Source organism: Sorex araneus, chromosome 2 (assembly GCF_027595985.1).
Source record: "Sorex araneus isolate mSorAra2 chromosome 2, mSorAra2.pri, whole genome shotgun sequence".
In the NCBI taxonomy this organism is placed as follows: domain Eukaryota; kingdom Metazoa; phylum Chordata; class Mammalia; order Eulipotyphla; family Soricidae; genus Sorex; species Sorex araneus.
The window spans coordinates 55,544,076-55,556,849 of NC_073303.1; the positions used below are offsets into that span (position 1 = coordinate 55,544,076).

The 12,774-nt window shown below is 41.0% G+C and overlaps 1 protein-coding gene across 1 annotated transcript in view; it reads left to right on the plus strand.

The window, feature by feature from the left end:
* The window catches only part of XKR4 (XK related 4), a 400,230-nt gene that overhangs the window by 223,952 nt on the left and 163,504 nt on the right, over positions 1-12,774 (plus strand). The window lies entirely within an intron of this gene.

A 12,774-nucleotide genomic window follows, 5' to 3' on the forward strand; every position in this document is an offset into this window, starting at 1 on the left:
AGTTAATACTGCTGTAATGAATGAGGGGTGTGTTCTCTCCTAAATTCATATTTCCCCTCTCACATTTCTCTAAATTTCTTTTAATAAAACTATTTTACCTCACTATCTTGTCTCCTCCTGGTGACTGAGGTGTGGGCTAGGGAAAGATCTGGGGGCACTGTCTTCTTGATACTACTCCCTTGCTCCCCACTTCATCAAGTCATGCACAACAAAAATACTACATTCTAGAATCACTGTTTATTATTGTTTAAAACTCTTTGGCACAGATTTTACTCTACATTTTTAAAGTAGTATACTAAGAGTTGCTAACACCTAAAATGTTTAATGTGTTATATAACATAATATAATGTAAATTCAGCATTAGCTTATCTGCATACTATTCTCACAGTTATTAATAATTTCTGATTCAGCTATTGCTATAACAGTAGCTCATATTTGACCAACCATATTTATCATAAATAAAAGTTATATAATAAAGTGAAACATCTCATCACTAAAACATTGATGAAAAAGATGTTCTTGTTAAATTCTGTATTGAGGGGCTGGAGCAATAGCACAGCGGGTAGGGCATTTGCCTTGCACGTGGCCGACCCGGGTTCGATTCCCAGCATCCCATATGGTCCCCCGAGCACCGCCAGGAGTAATTCCTGAGTTCAGAGCTAGGAGTAACCCCTAAGCATCGCCAGGTGTGACCCAAAAAAGAAAAAAAATATCTGTATTGGGCATACAACTATCTATACAAACTTTGACATATAAACCATTTGCAATGTCTGTCTCAGGTGCCAATTCTTTGGTAAGATCTGAAGTTGGTAGTGTGAGTCTGTGGCCTTATTTAAGTTGCTCTTTGCACTTGAAAAATACTGATATAAAACTGCTGAGCATTTAGTTTACAGCTTAAATTGTTCAGAAAATCACTGAATCTTATTTTAAATCTATGTGTGTAGAGAGGAAGAGTTATGTATGGGTTCATGTGTGTGTGTAACATGACAGGGAGTGATGCTTGCTTGTGCATGGTTGTTTACATAGATTCAGTCATTCTGTGGGACTTGAAACTTCAAGACGTTATTGGATTGAGATTTTGTTCATTCAGTTGGTGCAGAATTCCTGGTGACCTTTTCTGATGTAGGGAAAACCATATCTCCCATTAGCAGGCTTACCAAGGCAATAAATAATAAAAATGACCCTATCCAAAAATGAATTAGTCACACAACAAGGATGGCAAAAGTCTCCATGTCTATTTGTCTTGGAGGGGGAGGTGGGACACATTGACATTTCAGAGTGTTTTGTTATAAAGAGCATCAGCCATTAGCACTAATGAGAGTTGTGTGTTTCAGTGACTTTTGTACTCTGGACACCAATCCTTGAAGTCATCCTTGGTTTCAAAAAAAGCTTTGAAATGTGTTTTCTCTCTGAAGTGATACTCTTCGGTATTCATGCTAACTTTTTTAATTGCAGCAATGACTTTTTATGAACCCTTCCTCCCATCTATATGAATATCTAAAAAGAAATGTAAGTTTGTGTTCCTGTAGCATTTGCTGGTCACCTGTGCTCTCTTCAGAGAGAATTGCCTTTCATTGAGAAATCAAAAGTAGACGATAGGAATAAGAACTATCCACTCCAGCTTGGATCCTTCTAATTCTCAGGAAGTCTAGAAAGTGTCTTGGTGGGTTTCCACTGTACCTTTCAGAGATGGGCGTAGAGCCAAATCCAGTGTGTTGGAAGCTCTTCCTATAATTAAATTTCTGGGGGGGAAATGAGGAAAACTGAAGACATAAAACTACTTTTGACTATTAAAGCAAAAAAGGCTTTTTTCTAGAGGAACCTAGAACACCTGTGATAGTGATGTTGAACGTTGCCTTCAGCAAGTTTCTTATCATGAACCAACCTGGCTCTTTCTCCTCCTCTTTAATCCCCAAGGTAGTCCAGGGAGGCAAAATTAGAAGCTAAGTACTTGTAAGAATGAGGGAGGGATAAATAGATCTCCCTTGGCCCCAGAGTAGGGGAAAAGGGCAAATAAGAAAAGAAATTGAGGGGGTAAGGAGAGACAGCTGGGAAGTCAAGGGGAGCAGTTAATGAACCCCCACTTTAACAAAACATAGTGTTAAGACATACAGCTTCAATGATGAGTGGCACATTCTGGTCTTCGAGAACCCAGGATGGAAGTCAACAGATAAGCAAGTAGTTCAACATGTTTAGATTTGTGTAGTGTTAAAGTGTGCACAGAGGCAGGCGAAGGGAATGCTCTTTTTTCAGTTCATCAAGGAAGTCTTTTGAAGTAAAATTTATCAGCAGACTTTTAACCAACAGTACGTTTCCTTGGTGGATAAAATAGGGAAAGCCATTATATTCAAAGGGAAAATTAATGTGCAAAATAGACTTTCAGGTTGAAGAAGTACATATGCAAATATACTTATCAGAACACAGGACTTTCTTTTCAAGTTTGTAGCATTATATTCAATATCTTGTGGCCTGAAATCTCGGGAAAAATTTCGCAGATGTTTTAATTTTGAAAGTTTTGTGTCTGTTCAAACGGATGGGTCTGAGACCTCACCAGGTGCAGACAGAGTGACAGGGACAAGTAAAGTGAAGGTATAGGAAAGTTTATTGGGGCGCACTGCTGGGTCCCTGCAGGCCCTCGGCAAGGCTGAGGTAGAGCCTGGGGAGAGAAAGCAGATTTTTCAGTTGTCTTGGCGGGGGGGCGGGGGGGGGGAGGAACAGAGCCCAGTGGGAGCAGGGTCCTGGGGACGCATGCAGTGTGGGTGCTGGGGACACCTGCAACGCAGCCTGGGGGCTGCAGCCCTGGGGCCACCGGGGGCCCTGTCTGCAGTGCCTGCTGGAGTGGGTGGGGTGATCTTTGACCGAACCTGGCCGCCAGCTGGTCCTGAGCAAACTTTCACAAACTATGCACATGTAGCATTATGCAGGTACACACGTGTACAGGTAGCATGCCACACGTACACTCACTTTTTGAAAGCTCATGTCATGCTACTTTACTTTTACAAAAGACCTTTATTAGCATCTATCTTTTTTAAATAAATTATTTATTTTTAATTAGTGAGTCAACGTGAGGGTACAGTTACAGATTTATACATTTTTGTGCTCATGTTTCCCCCATACAAAGTTCGAGAACCCATCCCTTCACCAGTGCCCATTCTCTACCACCAGTAAACCCAGCATCCCTCCCACACTCCCCAGTCTCGTCTCCCCCCACCCCACACTGCCACTATGTTCCTTTCGTTCCCTCTCTCTGATTAGGCGTTGTGGTTTGCAATAAAGGTGTTGAGTGGCCATTGTATTAGTAGCTATTCTTGCTAACAACAACAACAACAAAAAAAAATTCCAGAGATTTTTCAGGGTTTTTTTGGGATTTTTGCTTTGGTTTTAGGTTTTTCTTTTTTATGTTTTTGGGCCACACTGGTGGTTACCAGGACTTTATCCAGGCTCTGTTCCCAGAGATCATTCCTGGTTGTACTCAGGGGACTGTATGGGATGTTGGGGATCAAACCCGGGTTGGCCATGTGCAAAGCCAGTGCCTTAACCCCTGTATTAATTCTTCCCCCCCACCCCCAAGATTTCCACTTTGATGATGAAAGGGCAAACTCAAAAATAGGGTTTAGCACTGGTTTTGTAGCAGCGTTTGTAGAAATAACATCCACCCCCTGCTGTGAGTGTACACTGCCCGACCAAGCACCTACCAGCAGCATTCCTGCAAGTACCATATGTCAGTGATGCTATAGGGTTTCCATGTTATCTTGTATGATTAAGTTAATTACGGGATGTAGGAACACTAAAATTTTTTTCATAAAAATTAATAACAGTTGCTTTTTATGGCATTCTTACAAAAGGTTTTATAGGCACATTCAATTATTGAGTAATATAAGAAACCTCTGTGTGTGTGTGTGTACATGCAGTGGCTAAGTTTAGAATTGAAATAAAATTATTCTAACTACATGAACAGCATCTGAGTCTGGTGGGGGTTGTTGTGTTTGCTGTAGTAACTAACGACTTCAATCCTATCGTGAACTCTACCACAATTAAAATTTTTGTTTTTGTGTTTGGGCCACACCTCAGGGTTTTACTTTTGACTCTTCACTCAGGGATCACTCCTGTCAGTATTGAGGAAACCGTATGCCAGGATTCAACCCTGGGGTGACCACAGGTGAACGGTCTGCCCACTGTACTATCACTCTGGCCCCAATTAAAATTTCTTTAATTAAAAACATTTTAATTAAAACATTTAAAAGTTGTTCTATGTACTTCAACTTTCTGGTCAGCTTTCTTCACAGAGAGGACAGTACTTGTCATTTTTCAGGGTTCAGTTATTTTGAGAATCCCATGCAAGTCAGGGACTTATTAATTGCATGATAGTCACGTGGATGTTTAGTATTAGCTCACTTATGCAGGCAACAGATACAGGCTTTAGCAGTTCTTCATGAGCCATCCAAGTCTGACAATGTCTCACCAGCAATACCATCAGCCCTGGCATCTAATCAAAGTCAGCACCTTTCACAGCTGAAGTTTGCCATTTATCTACAGCTTCTGGATGGAAAGACGTGGGCGTGGGCCACAGGCCATAAGTGGGAGTTAGGTTAGAAAGGATAAAGTTAATGCTTCATAGAATAGTCCTCTAACCAGAGCCCAGCCTCTCACCTACCCTACTGCCTTCTGTTTTCCAGAAATTCAAAAATATTTTTAATGCAAGCCCAAGTCCCCTCTTCTCAAAATGGCCAGAGACTTTGCATCTCCCTTAAGAAAAATAATATAAAATTGCTCATGTCATCTATTCTCTAACATCTATTCTTTGGATACATTAAACAGCAAGAATTGAATGTCTATTAGTCATCGGAACCTGCGCCAAGACTGAGACTGTAGCACTGTCATCCCCTTGTTCATCAATTTGCTCGAATGGGCACCAGTAACATCTCCACTGTGAGACTTGTTACTGTTTTTGGTATATCGGGTAGCTTGCCAGGCTCTGCCGTGCGGGCAGGATACTCTTGGTAGCTTGCCGGGCTCTCCGAGAGGGATGGAGGAATCAAACCCCAGTTGGCTGCATGCAAGGCAAATGCCCTACCTGAGACTATAAAATAAATAACATCCCCCCCTCCAGTTTTTTTGGAGTACGTTATTTGATCTGAAAAACTCTCAGATACCAAAATAATGTTATTTTAGTACCAAATAAATAAGCAATATTGAAGTACCAAAGTGTTATTTTTCTCCTGTTCAAGTATGAGTAATGATCCTTGGGGTGCAAACAGAAAGTGGAGTGGCCATTTCTACCTATGAGTGAGGAATGTGTGGGAGAGAGGTGATACTTTAAACTTATGAAATAGTAGAAAATTGAAGGTCTAAATGGGATTGAGAGACATTCCCCACAGAAGAACCACAAGCATAAATGTGAGTGCAAAGAAACACAGCACAGCCTGTTCAGTCTGGCAGGACATGGGCAGGGATGGGGAGGGTGAGAGACCCCACGTGAGGTTAGAAAAGACAAACCAAAAGCCTTCCATGGGTGCTTGCATTGTCTGAGCTTATGGCATATCTTCTAGAAAGTGGGGGGTCACTGAAGTATCAGGCAGGAGAGATAAGAGTCAATGAGGCAATGACCAGGAAGGGCGTATTAGCATTGAAAGTTGGTTAGTAGTAAGAAATACTCGTAATCCTTCATACTAGCAAATCAGGAGATGGGACGCAGGAAGGAAAATTCAGAAAGCATTTGGAATGTGCTCGTTCTCAAATGCCTGCAAGAAACCTGGAAAACACGTGGGCTTATGGTCGAACAGGTGGACATACAGGTGTGGATGCCAGGCTAGAGTGGGTGAGGATGCAGATTTAGAAATCACTAAGCAGGGGAGGGAAACGTACAGGAAAAATAAGATCAGACTTTGACAGAAGAATGTGATTGGTTGAGTTTCTCTTCCCTCAAAGGCATCACCTTTTACTGTTGAACATGACCTTAACTGAAAACAAACCAAAGAAGGGGTAAATGATTTAGTTAAAATGAACTTGCTAGGGTGGGTCCTAATCCAATGTGACTGTGTTTATAAGAAGGGAAATTTGAGCACTGAAATAGATATGCACAGATGAAGGATGCCATAGTGGGGTGAAAGCAGAGCCCGGAGTGATGCAGTGACAATTCAAGAAATGCCAAGGAATGGCAGGAAACCTCCAGAAGCTAAGAAGGAGAAATGCAAAGGAGGCTCTCACAGCCCCAGAAGAACCTGCCCCGTGGTACCTTGCTCGTGGACTTCAAACCTCCAGAACAGAAAGGAAAGTTCTGCTATTTGTCCTACCAGTTTGCGATCCTGTAGAAAGCAGTGCTAGGAAACCAGTGCAAAGCAGGGACCTTGCATGAAAAAGCCATCCTCTTCAATGATCGAATGAAACTGTCAGCAAAAAAGTAAGTTTTCCTTCAAAGAAAAAAAAGAAGAAAGAAAAGAATGAGCTAATGAAAAGGCAAGGAAAACTATTCAGAAAAGACATCTGTGCTCCTGTGTTCATTGAAGCACTACCCACAATAGCCAAGATCTGGATATTGAAACTGGTGTATGGACACAATGGAATACGACTGGGCTGTAAGAAAAGACAAAATCATGCGATTTGCTGCTGGATAGATCTTAAGAATATGATGCTGAGTGAAAACCTTTAGAAGGAGAGTGACAGACACAGAATAGTCTCCCTCGTGTGGGATATAAAGAAATATAGTAAGGGGGTGGAGAATGGGCACTGGGGGAGGGATGGGTACTTGATCGTATGACTGAAATGTAAGCACGAAAGTTTGTAAGTCTGTAATTGCATCTCACGGTAATTCATTTAAAAAGAAAAAGAAGAAGTGTAGTATGGGAATAACAAATGCCCGAGGGCAACAGACTGAAGAATTGGCTTATGGAACTGTGTTTATGGGACGATGGGTGGCACGGTGGAGGTGGACACGCATGGTGGGGGGGTGATGAGGACCACTGGGACAGTGTGAAGGTAAGCGCACATTTTAGCAGAGGGTTTGTTGTGTGCAGGAAATTCTACCGTTAACAGTGTTGTAAACAACTGTAGCACTGTAGCACTGTCGTCCCATTGTTCATCGATTTGCTCGAGCGGGCATCAGTAACATCTCCATTGTGAGACTTTTTGTTGCTGTTTTTGGCATATCGAATTCGTCACGGGTAGCTTGCCAGGCTCTGCTGTGCGGGCAGGATACTCTCAGTAGCTTGCCGGGCTCTCAGAGAAGGAAGGAGGAATCAAACCCGGTTCGGCCATGTACAAGGCAAACACCCTACCCGCTATGCTATCACCCCAGTCTATTGTAAACAACAGTGCTTCAAATTGAGAAGTACTGTTTTTTAGAAAAAGAAAAAAAGGAGGGATTGCATGGGAATAATCTTAAGTTGTCTCTCCGGAATCATGAGGGAACCCAGTAATCTGATTGTGAGAATCCCGTTCACCTGCACCACAGCAAACTTCAGGTTCCAGTGGAATTGTGAATTCCATTTTTATGTTTTCTGTCTGAAAATTTCTTTTTTTTTCTGGGGACAGAGAGTACAGGGAGCGTAGCACTTACCTTGCGCGAGGCCAATCCTGTCCAATTCCCCACCACCACGTGGGGTCCCCCGGGCACCTCCAGAAATGACTCCTGAGTACAGAGCCAGGCCTAACTCCTAAGGACTGCTAATACGGACAAAAAAAGGAAAGGAAAAAAATTACGGTTTTCTTCTATAAACTTGATGGTATTGGCAGAATAATTTTAATTAAAGTCATTTTTTACTTAGGCACTGTGATTTACATACAATCTTGTTAATAATAGGGTTTCAAGTATACCCCATCCACTAATGTCAGAATCCCTGCACTGAGGGCCCTTCCAAAACGCCTTTCATAAACTTTCCTTAATTAATGACTGTATTGGGGCCACATGTTTACAGTAGTGTTGGCATGTAACCTGAGGACAGCATAGATTTTAATCTACCAAATCCTATTTAAGTCATCAGATCACAATTGAGGATTCATGCATAAAACATGATTAAAAACTCAACTCCCCTGTATGACGGATGAGGTGCAATTAATGGCGGCTTACGTAAAATCTTCGTGGTATCAGAAAGAAGCAGAAGGGAGGTCTTGTGAAGAGAAGAGCCTTAAGAGGCCCCAAAGACGCTCGCTACACGGCGCACTGGGCCAGCGCAGAGGAACCAGGGAGACGGGAAGGAGGTTCTGAAGGGTCCGGTGCAGTGGGAGTTCAAAGGGAGCCTGAGGCCCTTGAAGCACTCCAGTTACTAACAAACTGAAAACTCTTCAAAGACAAGGCTTCAAACTGAGTCGTCTTCTGGGGAAAGGTTTCAAATTGAGCAGGACCAGAACACGAAGAAATAGAAAAGGAGACGCAGATTAAAAGGAAGTGACACGGAGGCAGCTGATCTCCGAAAGTGAGCAAGTTTTGATCATTTCGTGAGAATTCTGTGTGGAAACAGAAACCTCCTGAGTTCTCCTGGCCCACCCACCCCTCCTAGAGGATGTGAAAGCTAAATTAATAAGTTTAAGTCTCACCAACAGGAAACAAATCAAGGTTCTTCTGTGGAAAATGAAGTGAGAAAACACAAGTAGTCCTTCAAGTCAGGAAGGCGCAGCAGGAAAACTCCTGTATGCTAAACACAAAACCACAAGCAAGTATTTCAAAGGGAAATAAAGAAAAGGGGAATTATGAAAGCTAACAAGGAACATATTCGTTGGGGCCCAAGAAGATGGCTCAGAGGACGAGAACATATGCTTTGCGTGTGGAGTCTCAGGTTTGGTTCCACGTACCCAGAATATCAGCGGGAATGATCCCAACCACAAACTGGATATGACCAAAAGAAAAAGAAAGGAAAAGAAAGAAAAAGAAAGAGAGAAAGAGAAAAAGAAGGAATGGAAGGAAGGAAGGAAGGAAGGAAGGAAGGAAAGAAGGAAGGAAGGAAGGAAGGAAAAGAAAGAAGAAATAAAAAGAAAGAGATTGTGAATAGAATTAAACTAAATCAAAGACATAGAAAAATAATTTGGGGGGGTTGGCGGTCACACCCAATGGTGCTCAGGGCATCCTCCCAGCTCTGTGGTGAGGGCTCACTCCTGGCGCTGCTCTGGGGACCATATGGGGTACTGGGGTGAGCTACTTGTGAAAGGCAAGTGCCCTAACATCTGTCCTATCTCTCTATCTTGAAAATAAATCTTTTAAAGGAAGATTATTGAGCCAAACATAGTGCTACAACATAGAAACCTAATTTCCTTTAAAATGAGCTAAAAAATAAAAACTTAACCAAAAACATTATACTATTCATACACCCTACTGGAAAATATGCAGCACTTATAAAAACAAAAAAAAGAAAATAATTTACTCAGGAATATATTAAGATTGAAAGCACTCAGGGAGCATATAGATAAGAAGATGCAGGGACTGGAGAAAGAGTACAGCGGGGAGGGCATTTGCCTGGCAGGTGGTCAACGCAGGGTCACTCCCCGGCATCCAGTATAGCCCCTGAGCCCCACCAGGAGCCGTGCTTGAGTGCCTGAGTGCAGAGCCAGGAGCAAGTCCTGACACAGCCAGGTGTGGAGCACTGTAGCTCTGCCGCACTGTTGTCTCCTTATTCAGCGATCTGCTCGAGCAGGCACCAGTAATGTCTCCATTGTGAGACTTGTTGCTGCTGTTTTTGGCACATCAGTATTTGTTTTTGAATACACCACGGGTAGCTTGCTGGGCTCTTTGAGAGGGACGGAGCAATTGAACCCGGGTCAGCTTCATGCAAGGCAAATGCCCTACCCACTGTGCTATTGTTCCAGTCCAGGAGTGGAGCAAAAACCAAAAATTAGAAAATGTGGATGCAACAAATATAAATAAAAAACACAAAGGGAAAAAAATACCTCTCTCTATATATATGTATATATATATATATATACCATCACCTCCTCCATTTATATACATATAAATGCTACAATTCAAAAATACTGAATTTGAAGGTATAAAAATGAAGTGAATAATGAAGAAGCAGAGACATTTCTAAGAAAAATTATACAGAATGGCCAATAGCAAGATCTGTTCTAACACATGTTCTGCTCTTTGAAATGAAGCAGAATATTTTTTGGCCACCAGAGCAAAATCAGCAAGAAGATTTTGAGATAAAGACTGTCAGTTTTCCAAATTTTTCATGAAAATAATTTATGCTATAAGGAACAAGGCATTATATTTAGTATACCCAAATAAGTTTAAGATCCTCAGTCTTGCTTGAATAATACTGAATTATATAACCATCCAAACAGACCAGTGAACATATACCCAACTTTCTGCTTTGTATTTCCTTGCTGATTGTTACCCTCCTTGCTATCTCAGAATTTTTTCATTAGCTTAGTGCAGATCTTTCACATACTCTAAAATTTAGCAGCAATCTGCAACAAAACAGTGCATGTCAAACAGGAATTTAGCACAAATGGCAGAATATATGCCTTGCATATATGAGGCCTTGAATTCTACATACACACAAAATGCACATACACACACACACACACAAAACGCACATGCAATGTAGAGTTCACTTGAAAAAAGAAACCTTTCCCACCCAGGCATCGTTGATACCCACTTACTGTTATAAATATGAAAGAATTCAGAGACTGTCATTCTTGTGTATCTTCGAGTGATCTGCTTTAGAACAAGTTTCAGGGAAGCCAGTATACTGTGAAGATACTGAAATAGGGCTGCAGAAGTATTCTAATTAATAAAAAAGGTGACAAATCAACTAGTATTTATAATTTATTTATAATTTCTAATAAGTGGGTGAGTCCAGGAAATAATGAATGATGATATCACTAAAAAGGACAACTGTTAGTGAATAATGTACCTCCTCAGGATACTATACACCATCACCTCCTTCAGAAATTACCAAACTTGACTCTAGTCAAAATCCCAACACTACTCAATTGTAAAAAGCACAGAACAGATTAATAATACCGTGAAAATAGAATAATCAAAATCAAGACAATAAAAAATATGCAGAAACAAGGAATAATAAAAAGGAAATCTATGGTGCATTAAAAGAGTTATGAAAATATCAAATTATCTTCAAACATATTTGAATTATATTTCAAACAAATATAAAATGGTGATAATCAGAAAATTGGAAAGCTAAGACTTTTATAAGAAGTCAATGCAAATCAAAACAACAATGAGTTATCATCTCACACCACAGAGACTGGCGCACATACAAAACACAAGAGCAACCAGTGTTGGCGTGGATGTGGGGAAAAGGGACTCTCCTTTACTATTGCTGGGAATGCTGACTGGTACAGCCTTTTTTGGAAACAGTACGGGCATTCCTCAAAAAACTTGAAATTGAGCTCCCATTTGACCCAGCAACACCACTTCTGGGAATATAACTGGAGGTCCCAAAACACACTGTAGAAATACCATCTGCACTCCTATGTTCATTGCAGCACTATTCACCATAGTCAGAACCTGGAAACAACCTGAGTCTCGAAAACAGACAACTGGTTAAAGAAACTATGGTACATCTACACAATGGAATACTATGCAATTGTTAGAAAAAATGAAGTCATTAAATTTGTCTATAAAAAAATTTACCTATAACTGGATGGCATATCGAATACTCAATATGCCAAAAACAGTAACAAAAAAAATCTCACAATGGAGATGTTACAGGTGCCCGCTCGAGCAAATCGATGAGCAACGGGATAACAGTGATACAGTGATAAATAGATGGACATGGAGAGTATCATGCTGAATGAAATGAGTCAGAAGGAGAGGAACAGAATGACTGCATTCATTTGTGTTATATAAAAAATATATAGTAGAAGACTAATATCCACACCAAGGAAAACAGGCTGGGAGGACTGATCAGTGGTTAAAATCAACCACAAGTGTGTCTAAGGTGGAGGGTAGGTAAGATAGACAGTAGACCAGGATCACAATAATAGCTGGGAATTATCACACTGGACAAGAACTGAGTGTTAAAAAGTAGGTAAAGGGATATTCCTGATAACCTTTTAGTATCTGTATTGCGAACCACAATATCAGAAAAGTGGCGGGGGGGGGGGGAAGAGAGAAAGAGAGAGGGAGAGAGAGAGAGAGGAGGATGGGTGTTGGAACACTGTATGACTGAAACCTAATCATGAACTGCTTTGTAAGGGTCTGTCTCACAATGATTCAATTCAAAATTTTTTAAAGAGAAGTTAGCCTTATTTGTGATTTAAAGGCATTGCATTTATGTTTGTAAATTATTTTATTAAAATATTTATAGATGAAACAATATGATGCCAGGGATTTCCATCACAATAAACCAATGGAAGTTTGTAAATGGAGGCATAATTAGAAAAGATTGGCAATTATTGATAATGGCTTAATCTGAGTGAAAGGTAAATTTCAATTTTGAATGGGTTTAAAATTTTCACTAATAAAAATATTTTGAAAGCTATCACGAGGGTTTATAAATGCAGACATGTTAGCATTTCACACTCAGCGTTGTACCATCTTCACACTTGCATTGTACCATCCGAACACTAGTGTGTGCCCTGAGTCGAGCAGATTGTCAGCCTGTCAGAGACACAAGTCTTCTCCAACGCTGGAGTGTCCAAACATATTGTGACTCAGCCTCATACCTAGAATGCGGACACGGTGTCTTTTCCAAGTGAAGATCTAAGAGGAGGGGTAGTCCCCGGTGTTTATGTTTGAGCTCTAGAACGTAAGGCAGGAGCCATTTGGGCTCTAGTTTCGTGCGTGTGCCTTTCTGTGGCAGCGTGCAGAGGGAGAAA